Source organism: Dunckerocampus dactyliophorus, chromosome 1 (assembly GCF_027744805.1).
Source record: "Dunckerocampus dactyliophorus isolate RoL2022-P2 chromosome 1, RoL_Ddac_1.1, whole genome shotgun sequence".
NCBI classification, from domain to species: Eukaryota; Metazoa; Chordata; class Actinopteri; order Syngnathiformes; family Syngnathidae; genus Dunckerocampus; species Dunckerocampus dactyliophorus.
The window spans coordinates 36,333,011-36,354,910 of record NC_072819.1 but is presented as its reverse complement, the minus strand read 5'-3'; the positions used below and the strand labels follow the sequence as shown (position 1 = coordinate 36,354,910).

The 21,900-nt window shown below is 40.1% G+C and overlaps 1 protein-coding gene across 4 annotated transcripts in view; it reads left to right on the top strand.

The window, feature by feature from the left end:
• The window catches only part of LOC129185408 (uncharacterized), a 49,110-nt gene continuing 27,210 nt past the window's right edge, over positions 1–21,900 (top strand). For 2 of the 4 annotated variants that reach the window (XM_054782491.1, XM_054782465.1), the window contains exon 1: positions 13–353. The gene's annotated coding sequence lies outside the window, so the exon portion shown is untranslated. Of the gene's footprint in view, positions 354–21,900 lie in introns of all 4 variants that reach the window. The other 2 variants (XM_054782476.1, XM_054782484.1) reach the window with 2 other exon arrangements.

The window sequence follows — 21,900 nt, the reverse complement described above, 5'->3', positions numbered from 1 at the left end:
GTCGTCACGTGGTGCTGCCTAGCTGATGGAGGCTGAGCAGGGAGGAAGGAGGCGAGCCCCTCTGCTTACGCGTCAGCATCCCTTCAAATAGCTGCTGTCACTTCACCGCTGCTGCACGCAAAGACACGGACGACTGTGAGACAGAAAAAATAACATTTCAATCAAATGTTGCTAATTTAATTAAGCAGCTCTTTTCCTGACCGCAAGCATGACAAACGGAGGGAGTCACTAAACGGAGGCTGGAGCCTGGCCAGGAAGGATAGCGATGTTCAAGGCACCTTGTCCCGGGAGTTGTCATCCTCAAAGCTGGCTGCAAGAGATAGAAATGCGCCTATAAGACACCAGGGGGTCGAGTGAGTACCCTGTAATCTCTCATTTTTGTGCATGCTAATGTCACGTCAACTGTTTTTAAGCCGTGTATCCACCCACCCACTCGATCTATCAATCAATAGCTGCTTATGTTTAAAGTGCAGCATAACCGGTTGGTCATCCATGTGTGAAAGTTGCCTCGCTAATTTGAAAATGGTGCACCCTCAACCATCCACCACCCCTCCCCTCTAGAACACACACACCCCCGGAGCATTGCACGCATGGAGGTTTTACATCATGCAGTGCATTGCACTGTATGGTAACAAACTTTTGATCAAAATCAGTGTGTACTGCACACTATGACCCCAGTGTCAACATGAGCATAATTAATAAAGCCTTTGTCGGGGCCCTCCTATCACAGACACTCATGCTAATCTGCTGATGACCCACAGGGTTGCCTTACATGATGATAAGAGAGAGACACCAGTCATATACAGCAGTGTAGGTTCATTATGGACCCGGAGCTTATGCACGTCAGCACACATACAGAATTGACCTTTAAACGTAATGTCAAATCCAAACTTTACTATAGATGATAAACAATACTCGTTTATAGATATAAACTATAGCTGAAACAATGGATGTGAAGAGTATCTTAAAAAATATCTTGTGTGCCCATTTCACCTCATTGCACTCTTTGTGTTGACCTAAGCAGGAGGGTCACCCCTGAGGCAACCTCTCTGATGACCCATATCAAGAATTACAACTAACTCATCCTGCTCGCAGAGTGGTAGAAGACATTTCACATTTGCCATACAGCTCCGGCCCTGCTTGGAATCCCGGGCAATAATGTTCACAGCGTGCAGCGCACCCACACTTTGCACAGAAGAGACTCCTATTCCTGCTTGTTGTACAAAATGTCAAGAATTCTCTCCCTTACAGCGTAGTCTCCCAAGGCGTCCTCAATATTCTCCCCGTGTGTTAGACATCAAGCAGGACAGGGCAGTCAGCCTTCTGTTGAGGGTGACAGAACAGTCAGATAGTCCCCACAGGGCAGACAACAATTCCTGCCGCTGTTGCACCAGAGGCTACAGGGACCGGAGTGCTACTTTCTCCTCCCATGATGCCTTGCTGTGTTCATTTTACAGATATTAAAGGTGCTGTCCTTCCTTGGCTACAAATTACACTTTTTTCACCCCAAAAAATACAAGAACACAACCACTAGCTAGCATACAGTATGTTACCAATAGTGGTTTTAGAGAACAGATTGTACAAAAGTATGCCTATATTCTTCACAAGTACGAGTTAAACTGAATGAGATTTGTCGTTGGCTCGTGCACAGACACATGCTTGTAGTGTGCGCACACATACACATACGGTTTCAGACAAGCTATCGACAATTAGTCATGGATGAGCAGGAAAGAGGGCAGGATGTAATATGTTCAAACGCTAGCGCCTCCGTTGCAGTACCTAACCATGACAGACAGCACCTTTAACGCAGTCTGTTTGGTTCTACACGTTTGTGTTGTCTAGTGGTCATACATTCATACACTTTGAAGCTCTCCTGCTGTAATAGTATTTATGATTGGTTGATCATACCTTCTTTTATGTACAGCGTCACTTCCATATCCTTTCAATGCCACTTTAATAATGATCTACTATACATTCGCTCTTATTCTTTCCAACATCATCACACACCTTGAGGTCTTTTACATATTTTTTAAATTACATTCAGGCACCATTGGTCTTTGTGAATCCTAAAAGTTTATTGTATGTCAGTCAGAGGTGGGTCCTAGCCAGCAACCTGTAGTGCAGTGCCTCAGACAGACCATCCAGCCAAGCCTTAGTGCGATAGCCCAACAGGGTCATGGCACGAGAAGCATGTCTACATGAAATGCTCTCAATTATTAATGCTGTGCAAAGGCCAAGAAGGCAATGCTGAGCCAAGTGAAGGGAATATGTAGTCTTTTATTACAAAACATTTCCTATTATGACTTCAGCTGGTGTCACGTAGAAAATTGATGTCACCACAGATATACAGTAAGCATCCTATATACAAAAAGTAGAGTACACCTTGAATCGTAATAATGAATGGCTTAAAAGGTGTTTCAGTCTGATCGGAGTGCACTAAAATAACTTCAGATCCGCTGCTACTAATGGGTGCAATGGTAAGCCATCACGGTTTGGTACTTACCTTGGTTTTAAGGTCACGGTTCGGTTCATTTTCTGTAATGGAACAAAATACAAAATATAAAACTGCTTAGCGTTTGTGTAGATTGCTTCAATGAGTTTTAAAATGAAATATTGAAAAAAGCAAACTGCGGGCAAGTAATACAATACAATTCTTTAATAAAAAGTTAAAATATAGACATAGGATCCAGAAAAAGGATGCAGGGAGTCCATTTTGGTACATTTTGTGCATTAAAGATGCTAAAACCAATGTAGATCAAAATACTTACATTTCGGCATTGTGTTCCACATGACAAAGCATAATAGCGTAATATTTAATAATATATCTAATGAATAATTACTTAAGTTTATTTTGTAGTAAATAAAATAAAAATAATGAATTCATATGTTGAGGGCCAATTAAAAAAAACAAGCTGCAGGCCGAAAAAGGCCCCTGGGCAGCTCTATGGACACCACTGATTTACAGCGTTTCTTTTTCGGAAAAAGTGCAACCATGCAGACAAGTGCAACACTAACAGTTTGAACAGGGTGGATTATTATTATTTTATTTTTAATTAATGAAAGTTCCTTATTGCATATACAAATACTTGTACCGTTACAGTCAACATCAGATCAGGTAGCCATGAGCAAAAGATTGCATTCTCCTGCGGGCCGCAATATTCTGCTTATAGAAACAGGAATTCAGAACATTCATAGAGATGTACACCAGTGAATTAATTTTCCTTGCCCACGCTCCTCTTTAACATCCACGCTACATCAGGCCTTCCTGTTTGAAAGGTGACATGCTTACATTTTACTGACATGACAAGTTATTGTGCAGTGTTTTGTCACCTTGCAAGTGTCAGGTTCTCTGTGGTGCATTACCGGTAACTTTCACCATCCAGTGCAGCCTGAGAGTGAGGCCAAGCTTCTGCCACATGTAAGCAGCAACTGGGGGACAGCTGGTGGCAAGTTGGAAGCAACCATTCTGCTCTGTGTTCAGAGGGGTGGCTTTGGTGTATCCACGGCTCATAATACTATTCCAGCATATGTTGACAATTGTATTTAGTTTTTAGGTTAGTTTTACGTTTGCTAGATACTACAGGAAGGATACATTTCATTCTACATAAAAATAATGTATTCTTTCATTGAGGGCTATTGTTCTACCTTCCCTGGTGTTTATATAGTCTGTACAACAAGAGTTGCCCCAGTTTACACTTGGGAAGGTGCTTTGTAGATTTTTTACACGTTCACATACAGTAGTTGTAGTTTGTAACAGTTTGTACCATTTTGACAGTATTATTTATTTTATTCCCTCTCACTGGTTTCTTGTGCTTTATGCTCATGTGCAGAAGCACAGGTAATCTAAGCTGTTTCTTTTTATTTGTATATTGTAGGCTTCCTGTTGTGGTCCCATGGATCACGAGTCAAGTGAATCTCTAAGAGGCTTCATGTTAAGGAATTAGCACACAGGGAGTGGGATGCACTCCTTGGCGTTTCTTTTTATTTTACAGACACATATTTTGAGTGATTTACATTTGCTTATATAAATAGGGCGACAGTGCCTTCCAGCCACAGTACAGCAGAGCAACTTAAGTACACCTTTGTTTTTTGTTTTTTTTCTTGTGTTGGGTTTGTTGCTAACACAACCAAAAACACCTAAATGTGTCTTCGTCCAGGTACACTCACATGATCTGATATTAAGTTGTCCAGAAGTCTGAATTTCTGCCTTTACCAAAATAATAATGCTCAGTTGGACGCATTAAAAACATGTTTATTATTCTAATTGTAGCTTGCAGTAGGTAAGATACAAAGATGTGTATATTTTGGTTAGCTTTCTTAGCCACATGAGAGGGGTAGTATATTAGAAACAACTTAAATTCTAGTACTTGTTATATGAAATTGTATTAATATATTGCCAACAGTCTATTATCTTCATTTCGTAGCATGTCTCTTGGTTGCACTGCTTCCAGTAGTGTATGTGTATTTTAGATGTCTTTGTCAATTGGATTTCAGCTTATATGTGTTGGCATGTCAATCTAATCTGCCCAGGGCCTTCAGAATCAGTAGTGCTGTCTCGTGTCACTGAAACACTAATAGCAATTGGGCTTTTTTTAACCAATCAAATTTCAGATTCACCTCACAGGGCCAGCTAGCAGGTGCACAGGAATGTCAGCATTTTTCTGTCCCCTAATTAGAACGCTTATGCCTAAGATTCAAAGGTACCAGTGCGCTTGAATGCATCATAGCATGAACAGCTCAATGCTTAGTTGATCCCTGTTCCAACACGAAGAAAGCAGACAGCCACGACGTTGTTCATTGTTCTGTGTGCGCTATTTGCACAAATAAGTGAGTTTATATATTTTATATATATGTCAGCCTGAGAAAGGGTTTGTTCGACCCTTCTACTGGTGATGTATTTTATTATGTTTTTTATGTTTTGTCATGTTATTAGATAATTATTGATTCTGAACTGCTCCAAATGATGTTGTAGTGTAGAGATCTGGAGTTTGGAGTTCTTTAGAGACGATGTATTTACAGAAAAAGGTTTTGTTGCGTTTCTTGCTTTCGTAATAACGATATTCATCCCCAATTATGTAATGCCACACATTGTTAGGATCCAGTCGCCCCTTGTTTATGGCGGTTAATTGGTCCCAGAACTGACCGCGGTCAATGAATTTCCACGATAAAGGATTCAATGTCAATAAATGAAATGTTTTTGTAGTTACAGCATGGAAAACCTGTTTATGACTTTGTAAGAGCCCTGTAGACATGAATTAACACGCCTATAGTCACCTTTACACTCCTATTATTCTTTGTTAACGACACATTGGGCAACTCTTATGCTGCAGGGACTTGAAATGGCAGCTAGCTAGCGAGCTAAACAGTTAGCCTTGTATTTATTTCTTCTAAACATAAGAAGCCAAAAACGTACCACTTCCACACTGAATGAGAGAATAACTTTTTTTTCACTCTGTCATGTCTGACATGCCATGGCCGGCTTCATGACTTCACACAGTGCTAAAGGGATAGCTCAGAGATTTTGACATGAAGTTGTATGACATCCCCATCAGCAATGTGGTGCATCAACGGTGACAGCGGCCTTCATCCGCGCATGTAAACACTGGAACACATACACAACAGTGGACAAGCGGCAGCGCGCAGTGATACGACGGGAGAGAAAGTAACGGCAAGCGATGGAGAGGTCTGACTTTTTTGTGGGCAACGGTCTTGTGATGCAAATATATTACTCTTTTGAAATGTATTACTCTTTTGGAAGTCCCCACTGAAGGCACACTGCTGTGTTTATTATCATTTACTTGCAATCACTAAAAACATGCACATGGATTTGAAATTGCAAGTTTACATTGGTGTCTAAGGGCCTGACATAAATACGTTCAAGTACATTAATTAGTATGTGGGTTTTTTTTACATGGTTGCCATCTGTATGCAAAACACGTTGTCTTACTTTGAGTCATGTGTCAGATCTGTGCACATAGGAGGTGACCAATATGATTCATGTCAAAATATGTTGTTTGTGTGAAGTCTGCTTTTCTATTTCAATTCATTTGCATGCGTTCCCCAGGTTTTGTCAGTTCTGATGTTAACATTAATATGAAGTAATATAGTGCAGTATACGACTCCGGCAGCTAGTGGGTGAGCCAACCTTTGCAGAAGAGTAGCCTCGTGTCGATTCTTCTGACAGTCACAGAGGTGTATGGGATGAAGAATCAGTTTCAGCACTCTCAGAGCGCGAGGACAGCGGTGCGTTCATGCTGACTGGTGTGTTTATTTATTCATTAACAGCCGGTTTGTTCTCTCTCAGAGGACTGTTTGCACCTGTATGTGCTATTATTTCACTCTCAGGGTGATGAAAGGCATCCACCTCTTCTTTGTCCCAACCATGAGTGAGCCAAAATATGCAGGAAGACCAGGGGGGTGGAGTTGAGGTCTCCCTCAGAGGCCGTGGCAAGGCAGGTCCTGTATTGATTGGTTTAGTAAGAGAATCCTCAGGCTTTTAGATGTGCTGCTTAATAAGAGTGGCTTGCTGAAAGAGAGATCACATCAACTGAACTCTACCCCAGAGGATGCCTTCATCTTTAAGGACTAGTTCATGGCATATCAAAACATCTGTGTTGAAGAGATCTTATCTGTTTACAGCCTTTCCTATTTACTTTCCATTAGAACTTGCTTCAGTCTTTACATGATCTGTGCATGATTTATTTATGTTTTCTAAACAAAACAAAAAGGTCAGTTACTGTGCAACACAGCTGAATTAGTATGACAGCATACATTGTGTCCCATCACAATACATAGCAAGTGGATCCATCTGCATTCTGTAACGACATAGTAGCTTGCAAATGGTATGTTGCCGTAGTCAAACTGGATAATAGTTTATCATGAAAACAACACTGAAGGCTTTCCTTCATGGTTTCTCGTGCTATTTCCACAATAGATTCGTGAAACAATTCATGGGTTTGTGAAACAAGCCATCTGGCGTGCCAGGTTAAGTGTCATGTCCGTCCCGTCTGATCTTCAAACTGTGCTCTCATCTATTTGTGTGCCTATCATTCAGCACACAGCAGTAACATCACACAAAATGAATCTCCAGATTTTGTAGTCAGTTTGTAAGCTTGTGACAGTGTAGATATTGTGGTCTTTTTTTCCTCTGCACGCTACCCTATTTGTCAATCATAGTGGTGAGCCAAAAGCCTGCTTCATCAGAGAAGCACTGAACTATTTTAGGAGGAAGCAGATTGTGTTAAGTCAGAAAGCAAAGTGACACAACTGGGGTGGAGATTTCTTGGTGCCTCAAAACTTTGAAAATGTCTTTATTTAGTACTTCACTCCCATGGCACCTTGCAGATTTCACCTTGTAGCTTCTATCAGATCATGTTAGCACAGAAACACATTCAAATTACTAATAATATTACATTTATTCTTTTATTGTATATGCTATTGTTACTTTCCGGGACCAGCTTGTGTAGGGAATGTGTCATTGTGGCAAATATATATTATTTTCTATTTTAACATCCAACAATTAAGGTACTGACAGATGTGCAACATATAACACTCGGTGTGCCATCACGAGAGTGGCTCAGTCTATTTTTGTCTGTTTTTGATTATTTTTATTTATGTATTCACCCCTACATGAAAGACCTCCAATCCCGAGGGGATTCTGTCGTTTTCCCATACGCACACATTCACATAAATCACACTTTTTGGCTCATTTTCATTATTTGTTTAGATCATTGTCATCATATTTTTGTTTTATTTTGTACACCTGCAACCTCTGTGTGTATCTGGGAACGGAGCGAATTCATTGTATTGTACACATTTGTGTGCGTGTGTGTGTGTGTGTTGTGTTGTGTTGTGCACATGCTCCCCGTTGTTCAATGAAAACACCTGCTGTGTTTGTCACTTGCACTAATCTTATCAATAGCAAGCTCGGCTTTGTCGACACGGTAGCTGAATCTCTGCTAACTCAATAACTCGCTAAGCTAATTAGTAAAATCTTGCACTGTATTCACCTCTTACACACAACTCAGACGCTCATACACAGAAACTGGCGCACACACAGACACACACACACACACACACACACACAGCGGGTCAGGTACAGGTTGTTACTGTCAACATATATGCAGCAAAACCTATCAAATATTTATCAATCACAATATTATAATACACCTCCAGGTTGCTGTGCTTAAATTAATTCGGGAAATGTACATTTATTGAAAGTAACGCATTTTTACAGCTTGACATAAATAGTAACTGTAATGGTAATTGATTTGATTTGCAGTTCTCTTGATGTTAATTAATGTAGAAGACACCGTAACCTATTCATTTTGGGGTATTATTACGCATTAGTGATATGACCATGATGAATATATCTGAATATATTTAGAGAGCTGTTTATTTCCTGGAAAAACAGAAATTGAGCCTGCTGGTCTATAGCAAAATGTACAATATTAAATAGGTTAAGGGGGAAAACATCTCAAAACATGCATTTTTCACCAGAAGTCTGTCCAAAATGGAACACGTCACTTCAAATTTACAATTAAGTGTAAAAAATTGTGTGAATCTACTGTTTCCTCGACAAAGAAATGTAGCAGATGCATCAAAGATAAAAGGCATGCATTGTAAATGAAAATGCATTGAGTTTAGCCACTACATATCCCTTTTGTTGTATTACAGCAGACTCCAGTTTGTTATCTGTGACTTTTCTAGTGTGGTGTAATGCATAAGCAGGTGTTGTAACTCCAAGCTGTGCCTGAGTGGAGGTGGAAGAGGTAGGAGGCCTTGAACACGATGCACAGAAAGGAAGCATGATCCACCGAACAAAAAGCCTGCACACATGACTGAGGAGAAACCTGCCAAGGTCTTCCTTCCATCTCCAGTCAGTATAGCAGCATGTGAACTACAGCCAACAAGAGTGTGAGCATATTCTCAAACCTGCATGTAGGTTAACATTTAAAAGAATTCACCCAACGTAATGGTTTTTCCATAAGCTGCCATTGTTGAGGCGGGCCGGCCTTTTAAGGCTGGATAAAATCAATGGCCTCCTCGACTGAGGCTGGGCGGAGCAGGGGATCTTTTTACTGTCTGCACGGCTATGATAACACTACTCAACAGCCCATTTCACAAGGAAATGTAATTCCCAGTGAATATTAGACACAGTCATTTGGATGGTATTTAGTACATGGCCACTGTAAATACGGTAGCGTGACAGTTTAGGAGTGCATCACATTCCGGCTTTTTTTTTGTGAGACATCAGTGTTTGCAGTTTGCATTTAAGTTTCATGCTAGCCTGAGAATTTCACACCTAAATGCAGCTTTGTTTCACAATGACACATCCGAGTTTGAAAGTACGCTTGCAAATGCAGAGAGTGACTCACCCCAAACCATGAAGTTGTGTGGAATGCATTCATCAATATCAGCTGGCATTTGAAGATTGCATTTGTGTGTCAACGGGTTTTTACGTATGCACTGGAATGACACACTGTGTGCATGTGTGTGTGTGCAAGCAGAGTCGCAGACCTTAAGGGTGCTGAAAAGAACGAAGTGGAAAACGGTTACACCAAGGTGTCGACATATGTAACTGCTCCAATTGGCTCCCTTCACTTCTCCTCTGGGAAATATGGGCAGCAGCAACAGCACAAGCAGATAGAACTGACACAGACTTATGTATCAGTCATGGATGTGCACATTTTCGCGCTGCGTGAGTCAAAGATGGATGGAATGAGTTGCCGTTGCACTAAAAGTGCAACATGTGCACATATCAAAAAATCCCCTGGGAATTAAATGTGCTCTGTACAGTGAGTGCTGCATGTATGAGTTTGTGGGGCCATGTCAAAGTAATATTTGTAAAGTGTGTGTTTACATGTACACCACATCTACACACCATTTTGAAGTGAATGTGTGTCTCTAAGCTTCGCATGTTTGTTTGTTCACAAGCTCCCAGGACTCCATACAGTTTATGTCAGGGGTGATGATTACACCCTGAAGGGAGCGCACAGTAACTCCTGGTGGACTCCAAGCATAGCAGAGCCACAACTAAGTGGATGTGTACAATGGTAGTGTGTAAATGCATGTGTTCCCCATGTGTAAATAAAAATCAGTAGGTTACATGACAGATTTATAACAGATAACAAATAAAAGATAACAGATTTATAACACAGTTAAAAGGAACCTCTGGAGAGTTTGACCCCTTGGTATGCCTGGGTGTGCTTGTGATTGAGAAAGTACCAGACATGCCAGCATGTCCGCATTTTTTGTACTCGGCACGCATTTTGACCCTTAATTAAGCTTTTACGCCTCACTGCTCTTCACGTATGCATTTTGTTGCATTTTGTGCTTTCAATTTCAAGTTGCCATGGCAATCTGCACGTAGGTAGAGAGGCAAGCTCTTGGCGAATCAGAGAACTCCCTTTATAATTGTCTTCTGCACTAGCTGCCACTAGCAAGTGCTGCACGGAGTGTGGTGCACATCCGCTGCTGCTGCTGCTATTTGTGTATGGATCCCTTCCCTTGTTGTACGTCAATGCAAGCAGCATTTAAAAGGCAAAATTAAGACGTTAATTAAGATGAGTTTAGCTGGTTGGCAACGTCCCATTCATCTGTTTGATGTGCATGTTGCAAAGTGCGTAGTAGGCTAACTGTCGTGTTTTCTCAAATCTATTACAGAAAAAAAGTTGCGCGTTATGTGTTTTTGTGTGCAAAGGCTGAACAGCTGCCTCACAAAAAGCTTCGGAAATCACAAACGTTTCTTGACAACAATCAAGAGATGGCCTTGCCTCATAATTTCAAGGCTGACTCATCACGCGTTCTGCACTGTGTACATTATCTTTAAAATCCCTACACGCTTACATAGAGCCCAGGAACCATCGTGAATGTTTTTTTTTAATCGCTTGTGAGCGTTATAAGGTGCATGCACGTCTACTGCTTCATCTCCCGCACTGAAAACAACACCTGTAAGTCAAATACTTCATGTTCTATTGTTAAATAAGGTTTAATAACACAAGGTAATGTCACACATTTCTTCTGACACAAACCAGAAAGCTCCATTGATAAAAAAAAAAAAAAAAAAAGCAGGGTTGTTCAAAGTGTTCACCAGGGGCCATTTGTGGCCCTTGGCTTGTTTTCTCTTAGCCCACTGCACATTATACAAATAAAACTAAACAAAAAATAGCAAAAAAAGGGAAAAATAGAATGAAAGGCATCATGTAGCCAGATGACAATTAATGTTTTTATCTCTTTTTACAACAACAAAAAATATATAACTGCCCAACCCAAATCCTTACATTTTTCAAGTTAGGAGGGGGAGGGCGGTTACTCAAAAAATGTCTTCCAGGTTGACAAGTCTGAAGTATTTTTCTTTGTCACAGTGGAATGAGCAGTAGAGGATGCATAGCTGGCTGTGAGAGACGATAAGGGACACAGATTCCTCCCATTTGCTCTGCTGTGTGAGCCTCACCCCCCACTTCATATCACTTTGACTGTTCACAGTCAATGTTCATGGTGGTCACTTTTCTCCTTTTGTCTCTCTCCTCTCCCAATGCACACTGTGTGGAATGTCACAGGTTCTTTGGAAGTGTTCTTATGCACAGTGAGTGGCATTGGAAACACATGTGAGACACACCCCACTCTCTCCCTTAAAAAGGTAAAGTGAATGCACTAGCATTCACAATGAATAATTGAGTTATGTGGCTGTGCAGAAATAGCAATCTTCCACGCAAGTGTGAAAACATCACTTGCAAGCCGAGACCTGGAAACAGCCCTCATGTGTGCTTCTGTTGGCATTCAAGTCTCTTTGACACTCAATCTTTGAGTCATGATCTGTGAGGTATGAGTATCTTTCAGGGGTTTTAGAAATGTATTTATTTTTTTGCATGTTAAATGGCCAATGCATGGTATTTGCTGAAAAATACATGCCCTCTAGCTGTGGTTGCAGTGAGACTGAGGTCAGTCTGTTTATGTAATGTCAATAAACTCACATTCAAGTGAGGTTTCTCTTTTATGGTTACAGCGTATAGCACGCATTACACCGTATATTAAATAGTTCAAAATACACTATACAGCCATTCCTTGTTTATTGCGGTTAATTGGTTCCAGACCCGACCACGTTTCCGCAATGTAGGATTCAATGTTAATACATTTTATAATTTCGTAGTTAGAGCATAGAAAACTTTATGACTGACCAAATAGACATGTAGACATGAATTAACACCCCTGTAATCTGTCAGGATCTGAGGAGCTGTCGACCTCTCGACCCCCGGTATGCAGAGACAGAGGCAGAAGTGTGCAAATAAAGATATTTTAATAGCAAAAACCGGTACTCACAGTAGTGCAGGATAAGGTAACAAAAGGTGACAGAGAAAAAGGCTCTGTGAAAACAAGCAACTGGCATAAGCACCAGGTAAGTAAATCATTCAGGTGACAGCACAGGAGAGGAGAAAGGAGTCAATGAACCAGCGCCGTACCTGTGGTGTACAATTGTTTACAACTCCACAAGGGTAAAGCAGCTGCAACTTCCCCCCAGCAGGAAGTGCAGCATTCCAAAATAAGAGTGCAGGACAGGAAGTCATCATTCCTGTCCTGCACTTTTTCCAAAAATATATACAGTATACAGTAGTACCTCGCATAACGTAAACCTCCTTTTACGTAAATTCCACTGAACGTAAAGAATTTCTGTAAAGGTTTTGCATTGTATTACGTAAGAAATTCCATATAACGTAAAGCATCTTTTTTTTTTACAGTCAACTTTATTAATGCCTTACAAATTACACTAACAGTGCATCAAACCATGGGCGTTGAAAAATAACAGTTGGATAACAAAAACACACACAGAAATCGAGATTCTGTTAAACGTAACAGAAAAGTGATAAATAAATAAAAAAAAATAAAGATAATAATAATGATAATAATAATAATAATAATAATAATAATAATAATAATAATAATAATAATAATCAAAGTAAGTTACACCAGGGGACATGAGCAATGAAAATTTAATTGAATTAAGGATATTGAAGTGGGAGCACAGATTTATAGTCTTGATAGCTTTCTTGTTATTAGCAGAGGATATTGATTTGAAGCACAACTTCAATTTGTTTCACTTTGGCAAATTTAAAGTCGGTGCAAGTTTTTTTTTTTTTTTTAAGTCGGTGCAAGTTCAGACTAACAGAGTACCCTTCCATTTTATTCATTTACAGTAATCTTATTTATTACCTTATTTTATATTGGAATGTTACTCTACTATGTTTATGATAATGTTTTCTTATATTTCCCACCATATTTGGTGGACTTTGAATATTTTGAAGAACCAAAGGAGTGAGTTTGGGAAGATCTTGGAGCAGATTAGGCTATTTACATGTATTTTACGATTTGTATAACATAAAAACCCATAACATAAACGTTCTCGTAACGGATTATTTACGTTATAGGGGTGTCTACTGTATATACAGTCGTCCCTCATTTATCATGGAAAATTGGTTCTGATAAGTGAATTTCCACTAAGTAGAGTTCAGTATTAATAAGTGAAATATTTTTAGAGCTGTGGCATAGAAAACCTGTTTACAATCTTCTAAATACAGGTTTTAACATAATTCGAGCCCTCTAAACAGACTCACATGTTAGCAGTTTCTTGTTTTGTATTGTATTGCCCAATATAGTATACATAATAAGAGTAAATAAGCCATTTAGGACGTAAATAAAACTCCTGCTTGTGTGTGTCACAGTAAATGTATTCCTTAGTGGACATTAGTGGCAGGCGGACAGATGTGTGGAGGACAGGAAGTGATGTCAAATGTTCAGAGTTGAGTTTTAGCTTGTTGTGGGTTATGGCCCCAACAGTGGCCCGTGTCTTGTATTTATGTTTTAGTTAATTTAGTCAGTTAATTTATCTATGTTTATGCTTGAAAATGCTCAATTTAGGCAAAGAATGAGTACAATTTGCTTAAATATGCATATTATTTTTTACTAATAATAGGCTGTACCACAAAACAATGATCATTTATAAATTATTTGTGAAAAAACGCGATAGAGCGACGGCGCGATGTTCGAAATGCAATGTAGCGAGGGCCGACTGTATGTCCACTCCTGATGAAAATCTTAAGACCAGTTGAAAAAATGTTAGAATTTGCATTTTGCACATTTGGATCTTAATGAGGTTTTAAGTAGAGCTACAGTATGCAAAAACAAGAAGGGGGTCTTTTTCTCATTGTGTCCTGCTCTGTTTTTACCATTTTTGCTGTTTTTAAAATTGTATTTTGTTTCTGCATTACACTTTGGGCACCACAACTTTTGCAATCTTCATCGAGGTTGGGCGTGTGGTGTCGGCTCTGTGAGGAAACTACAGGTATATTTGGTTTGTTGGCTTTTAGTGTCGAGGGCGAGCTATGGTGGTTGAGGAGAGAGGGGCTGCTCAATGCGTATTATATCCCCTTTCCACAGTTCAGAGCTTATTTGGAGCTGGTGCACAGAGCTTTGGTTTTCCATTGTCATGGTTCCACAATTAGTTTGACCTGAAGCTGTCTTTTTTGGTTGAACTCCGACTCCAAAAGCTTGCTGGGCCGAGGGAGCGAACTGGTTGCATAATGAGATGGGCGGGGTTACCTAAAAAAAAAGAAATGGCTCCTGCGTGTTTTGTTCGTTCTTTCAAACAAATAAATAACAAACTTAAGAAATTAAAGAAGGACTACAGAGACCGGAAGAAAGACCTAGGCAGGCGTGGCAGTGGTCAGAGCAGAGTTATGCCTTATTTTGAGGAGCTCGACAAAGTTTTGGGCCACAGGTTCAATACCACAATGCTGTACTTCTCCGAACTCCACCGAAACCCTGAAGGCTATAACAAAAGAAGACTCAAGCATAAGTCAGACCAGCTTGCATTTGTTTAATTTAATGCTATTGGCGAATGAATGAAAGCCTCGCCACCCTCCCCTTCTCGTGTGTACGGCAACTGTGTTCTGGTGTAATATGTTTTTATCTTTCTGTCAGAAAACAATAGTGATGAGATGGATCATCCTCCCCTCGCTACGAGCTCCCCACAAACCCGAAGCCTGCAAAGTGCAATCTTTATGTTAAAATGTTTTGCATTTTGCACCTTAGTGTTTTACATTTTTGCACCTTTATATTTCTATTTGTACCTGTAAATTATGTTTAGTTTGAAGGACTATAGTGAGTTGTGTGTTTTGATTTTAAAAAAAACGGTCAACACTTGAAATGTCCTGTTATTTCCTGATCCCAGGCGTAACCCCTGTGACGTATTAACATGGCTTCCCAGGACAATGGAAAATCAAACTGGTGTCGAGTCAGTTCGCAGGCCACATTGTTCCACCCCGGCATCGAACTTAATCCAGCAGCAACAACAAAGTTCACTACAGTGAAAAGGGGGTAATACTCAGCCCTAACGATCTGCGTATCCACAGCTGGATGTTCTTGTGGCGAACTGGTGTGGTGTGCCCTGGCATCTTCGGCCAGGTTTTGGGGATCGGGCTCCGGGCTGGGGCTTGTGGGATGCGTGGCTGGAGAGTGGCGAGGCGTACAGGCGTGTTCAGTGGTCAAAATGTGTGCTTGTTGGTCACTCTCTGGTAGGGGAGGGTACTGATGTGATAATACATGTATTTTCCATCCATCCATCCATTTTCTATGCCGCTCATCCTCATTTGGTCGCATTGTATTTTTCGTAATATTTTTGCAATCGACTGGCAGAGTCCCAACGATTGAGTGGTCCATTGCGATTGACAGGTTGGTGACTTCTGGTCTTAATTGTCCGTAGGGTTAAATGTGAGGTGAAATGGTTGTTTGTCTATATGGCGACCAGTCCAGACTCTTGACTCAAAGTCAGCTGGTATGGGTCCCAGAAAATGGATGAATGGGTGAGGCCTATTTTGACTGTGACAACCTACACTGTATATGTGACACCATTGGACATCGACAGCCCTTTTGGACATCGTCAACCCTACTTTGCAGAGCTGAATAAATCTTTCTACTTTTATACAGACTACAGTGATGTACACGACATGATGAGGCGTGAACATGCTCGGCATGTCAGCATCTCTGCGAAGCTGAATCCGCATTGGTGACGCAACAAAGCTGAGGGAGCGGGATCACAGCAAACTGATAAATATGAAAAATCTGACAGGCAAATTCCCCTGTGCTGCTTCACTTTGTGACAGGTCAGCAGAATGCCTGAGCGCCAACGCCCTTCCCGGCACTATCATTCAGTACAGACCTTTGCCAAGACTGAAGTGAAAATATACAGTAGCACGCTGTGTTTGTGTTGTGTGCATCATTTTCTTAACGGAGGGTGACATAATAAGCTTCCACCATAGTGACTGATGTTTTATTGAAATCTCTTAAGTACCTTTTGCGTAATCCTGCTAGCAATTCACCAACGAACCACCAGCCAAAAAATACAACCCCCCTGACTCACACTTTGTGCTTAATGGAGGTAATTATCACTAGTAGTACCAGTGCACACAAGAAATAAATGTAATTGCAGTGTATGAGGGGAGAGTGGTTAAATGCTGCAGTTGATAAGCAGTGCAGAGACTAGTTAGTCTTATGCAGCAGCAGGTTGTGGGGAGTAGATTGGATGTGATGCAGACACATCCAGCTGTTGGGTCTAAATGATTAGAGCCATGTTACAGGAGGGAGACGGTGGCAGATTAAACAGCAATCCTACTCTTTCAGCCCACACACACTTAACCATCCCCACTCCCCCTCACGTGCACACACACCACTTTGTCTATTCCAGGCTGTGATGTTAAATGCTGCTGCCATAATAGGTAACAAACCTGGCTGTAGATCCCAGTATGGGCAACATTAAAGGCTGCCAGTAACGGAAGGCTGGTAGACCTGAGAGTGCATGATCCTGACATTGTGAAGACACAAGTGGTATTAAAAGCTAGTGACAAAGCATGAAAGTCAGCAGAAATGGTGTTCTCAATGATGTGTTTGTTTAGTTCTTTTTTAACGGCCTGCATGCACCAGCCCGTGCGATGGAGATTTAGCAACAGTCCAGGCTACGCAAAGCAATTCAGGCCTTTTGGTCTTTGCGCCCTCTGTTTCAGCCTAGTTTTAAGAGTTTTAGCCGAGAAATCAGCATTAATCTGCTCAGTGCAGACAAGTCAGGCAGTACTGGGGTGTTAAAACACATAGCAGAAAGAGGTCTCCCTGGATCATGTGGAATCCTGTTTGGATGTTTCACTAATTTGCAGCTAAGAGATTGAGCCGTTCCCCCTTCCCTGTTTCTGTCTCACTCATTCTTTTGTTCTTGTCTCACTCTTTCTCCTCTCTCCCTTCTTATTTTCTTCTGACTACACTTTTTCTTGCTGTGAGTTTTTCTCTCTCCTGTCTGCCTGTCTCGCACTAGTTTCTCTTCTTTTAGGCGCTAGCTGAGGGATTGGGAGGGTTCCTCCAAATTGGCACACAGATGAATAATGCATCTAAAGCAAAGGCGGAGAGCTGGGGTTTGATGTATCTGTCAGATTCTTCCTCTGTATTACAGTTAATGTTGGGAGTTCGTCTCATGCTTAGGAGGCAAAAACAGATGTTTGTTGCTCTTTACCCATCTTTCTATTTCTTGTTGCTTCTGTCCGTAACTCTTTCATTACTGTTAAAAGCTGCGTACATGGCCTGCAGGCAGAATCATGCGTGGGATTTGAGAATAAATAGAGTCAATGCTCTTTCACTATATGCATATGTTCTTCTGTGTTTCTCACTATACACCCAAACACAGGTGGTAAAAAATAAACTGAAATCAGGAGCATAAGCTCCCAGCAGTACCATCATTAAAGTAATGAGAGGGAACACTGAAATGTACCATAAACAGAGAGGGAGTGAGAGAGAGGCCCAGTCCCATAAGAATAAATCTTAAATCTTGAGTGTTTCTTCTGACTCATTCTGGTTAATTAAGTCGAGTCAAGTGAGAGGAAAATGAGGTCTTGGCGTGACTAAATCTGTAGGATCAGCACTATAATGTAGCTGAAATTTCTCAACGGAACTGTCTCCTTTGCACTCAAAGAAAAAAAGCAAAAGAACACATTCTATGCAGTCTCTCATTTTTGTTAGCGTGATCAAACATTCACACAGTGTATTGATTTCCCCCATTCAGTACTTAGTTCCAGGGCAGTTTTCTTTATCATTACTGCAGTTTCATTAGTAATTGATGTTATTAGTACGCACCACCTTTGCTTGCAGTGAAAACACACAAATACACACACATACAGCAACGCACATGCACTAACTCCAAAAGGAATCTGTCGAGCAACCATTTGGGATTTTCTTTGCGGTTTGTGACGCAGGATGAGGCAATCCAGTGAAATGTCAAAATTTGGCGAGGTTCAAAATAAAATAACACAAGGCGTTGCCGTTGGAGGGGCTTCACACAGGCACACGATTGGGGTTTGAGACAGATAAAACAAACAATTATTTTTACCCAACAGCAACCAGAGCTGAGCTTCCAACTGTCCTCTACTGAGAATAGAAGTGTGTGGATTTTACTAATGCCCCCTTAAGATTAAGTCTTTTTTATTTTTTTCCCCCATTGCCTTGAATATATTTTTTTCTTGGCAGATAAACATGACCTTTAAATGAACAAAAATAGCATTACTTTTACTTAAGTGCAATGTTATGTAACGTATGATACATAATTTATTAACATGCACATTTCATAGTAAAGATGTGCCACACTCTACTGACGGAATTAAAACAACACAGTAAGTGTTATAAGATTTGTATAAATTATGCATGTAAACAGCCGTATGGAATATTAATATTAGTTAATTTATTTTCTGGTGATAGGTGAGCTGGAGGCTGTGCCAGGTGACTTTGGGTGAGAGATGGATTACAGCCTTGACTGGTTGCCAGTCATTCTTAACATAGATTCAGTATTTTATAGTATTTATTCTAAAATTTTCATTATTATCATTACAGGTGGTCCTCGGGTTACAAACGAGCTCTAATCCTACGGCGCGTTGTAAACAGAATTTTAGTATAAGTCGGAACTAAATTAACACTTAAGTCACTCACATTTTACATAGAACACATGAAGGACATACAATACAGTAATAAAAACACGAAATACAAGAAATCAATAGCATTGTCCAGTGTGCCGCTGTTTAGTCATGTCTCTGTGAAAATTATGATGTTGCAGTCCAAATGTCCCTCACTGTGGGTGATGTGGAATCGTAACTCGTCCACTTTATTTCCTAAAGACCGCACATTAGCAAGAAAAAAGCTTGGTAAAGAGCGTCTTTGCAGTGTGCTAGCTTGGTGTTAGCTCGTATTAGCCCGTGCCTTCCTCACCTATTTTTACGTTCTCGATGCCCCTTGCAAGCACTTCTACCTGGCAGGGTGGTGTGTATAGACTCCAGTACTGTGGAGCTCTGAGAGACAAGTCGAAGATCGGTGATAAAAACGTTGGGGCTGAGGAGAATGGGAGTGAATGTCAGGACAGTTGAATTTGCTGATGTTGTTTTGGCGTGGTGCGGCTGACAGTAGCCTGTTTTGTTTTTGCAATAGAGCCTTACTGATTGTTGCAACAGTGGAGCAATTGAAACGAGTGCGGCCAATACTGAGCATAGTGTGTAGGTAGTCCTCGGGCTATGTACAAGTTCCCATCTTAGACTGGGATGGAAGTTGTGTTTTAGGGTAAGCCAGATCTTATATCTAAATTATACAGAAATTAACTCTTAAGTCACTCACACTGTACACAGAACACATGAAAGAAACAATAAAAAGATAAACTACAAGGATTAGAGGAAACATTAATAGAAAAGACTCCTCACTTTTATCCCTGTGGTTGTCTTGAACACTGGGGAGTGTTGCAAGGAGTAAGAGACAGGCTTATTGGGAAGAGAAAGTCTCAATAATGAGACCACTACGCTGCTGAGTTGTCACTGTCCATCTCATAGGAGAAGATCCTTTCACATGTTCAAAGATACCATCATTATCCTTTGTTGCAGCAGCTAGGACGAGGCATGCAGCCAATTTTGATTTCTACTAATTCCAGTAAGCATCTCACAAAGTCTAATCTCACTTTTACGCTGCCACCAGACGAGTCTGTCGTTCTGTCTTGGGAGACATAATGGAGGTTAATGTTAAATAGTTTGGTTTGGTTTGGTATTCGTTTATTTGAACATGAAGGTTACAATGGAATACATCTCATGAATCATTCTTTCACAGTTCCACATGTCCAAAAGGAGTAGGAAGAAGCAAAGCTTATTTAATCCTACCCCTCATCCATTCCACATTTATTACAACACGTGTTGTTCACTTCCTGCATTCCATGTCATGTTTTCTGTGATAATCAGGATAATAATATATAATAGATGACAGTAAGACCAAAAAAAAAAAAAAATATATAAATAAATATGAATAAATAAATAATTTTTTTTCCTTAAAAAAAACCGAAACCCACCCCCCCCAAAAAATAACAAACCTGACGGAACATCATTGTGATGATCAAGACTCTTCTGCCTTGTATTTAGTAAACATCAACTGCTTGTATTGTTTTTTGAATTTGCTCATCTCTGTACATTGTTTTAGTTCCTTACTCTATCCGTTCCATAATGTAATTCCACACACGGAAATTCTGTGGGTTTTCAGCGTAGTTCTCGCGTATAAATGTTTTAAGTTTAATTTTCCTCTAAGATCATATTTCTCCTCTCTGATTGAGAAATACTGTTTGAGGTTTTTTGGTAACGAGTTGTTATTAACTTTAGGCATTATTCTGGCGGTTTGAAAGAATACTAAATCTGCAAATTTTAATATCTGTGATTTTAAAAATAAAGGGTTTGTATGTTGTCTATACTTGGCATTATGAATGATCCTCACCGATCTTTTTTGCAGTACAGTGAGTGTGTGAAGATTACTTTTGTAATTATTACCCCATATCTCCACACAATACGTTAGATATGGTAGTACTAAGGAACAGTACAGAGTGTGGAGTGATTTTTGGTCAAGAACATATTTTGCTTTATTCAATATTGAGATATTTCTCTCCACCTTTTGTTGTATATATTTAATATGAGATTTATAACTCATTTTTTCATCTATTATGACCCCCAGGAATTTATATTCTTCCACTTTTCCAATGTCCACTCCGTTAATTTGTATTTGGTCGTACATCTCCCTTATGCTATTTCCAAATAGCATTATTTTAGTTTTACTTAAGTTCAGGGATAATCTGTTCCTGTCAAACCATGATTTTAATATGACCATTTCATCCTTGACCTTTTTAATGAGTACTTGTGTGCTTTCCCCACAACAAAAAGGGGTGGTATCATCCGCAAATAAGACCAATTTTACATCCTTTGTTACTTTACAAATGTCGTTGATATACAAATTTAACAGTTTTGGTCCCAATATGGACCCCTGGGGTACTCCACACGTGGTATATAAACTCCCAGATGTATATTCTCCTAGCTTTACAAATAGTTTCCTCTTTGCTAGATAGCTTTTAACCCAATTCAAAACTAATCCTCTTATTCCGTACCTTTCTAATTTTGAAATTAAGATAGAGTGATTAATTGTATCGAAGTCTTTTGTCAGATCCATGAATACTGCTGCTGCGCATCTTCTGTTGTCTATGGCAGTAGTGATTTCCTCCCTGATTTCCATCAGCGCCATAGAAGTTGAAATGTTGGCTCTGTAACCATATTGACTGCTAGCGAGTAATTCATTCTTATTAATAAATTTGTCCAACCTATTATTAAATAACTTCTCCACAATTTTAGAGAATTGAGGTAACAAGGAAACTGGTCGATAATTTGGAAATTGATGTTTGTCTCCTTTTTTAAAAATTGGAACCACCTTGGCTGTTTTCATTTTGCTTGGAAATATTCCAGTCTGAAAACATAAGTTACTGATATATGTTAACGGGTCTGCGATCTCATTGATGACCCTTTTAATTGT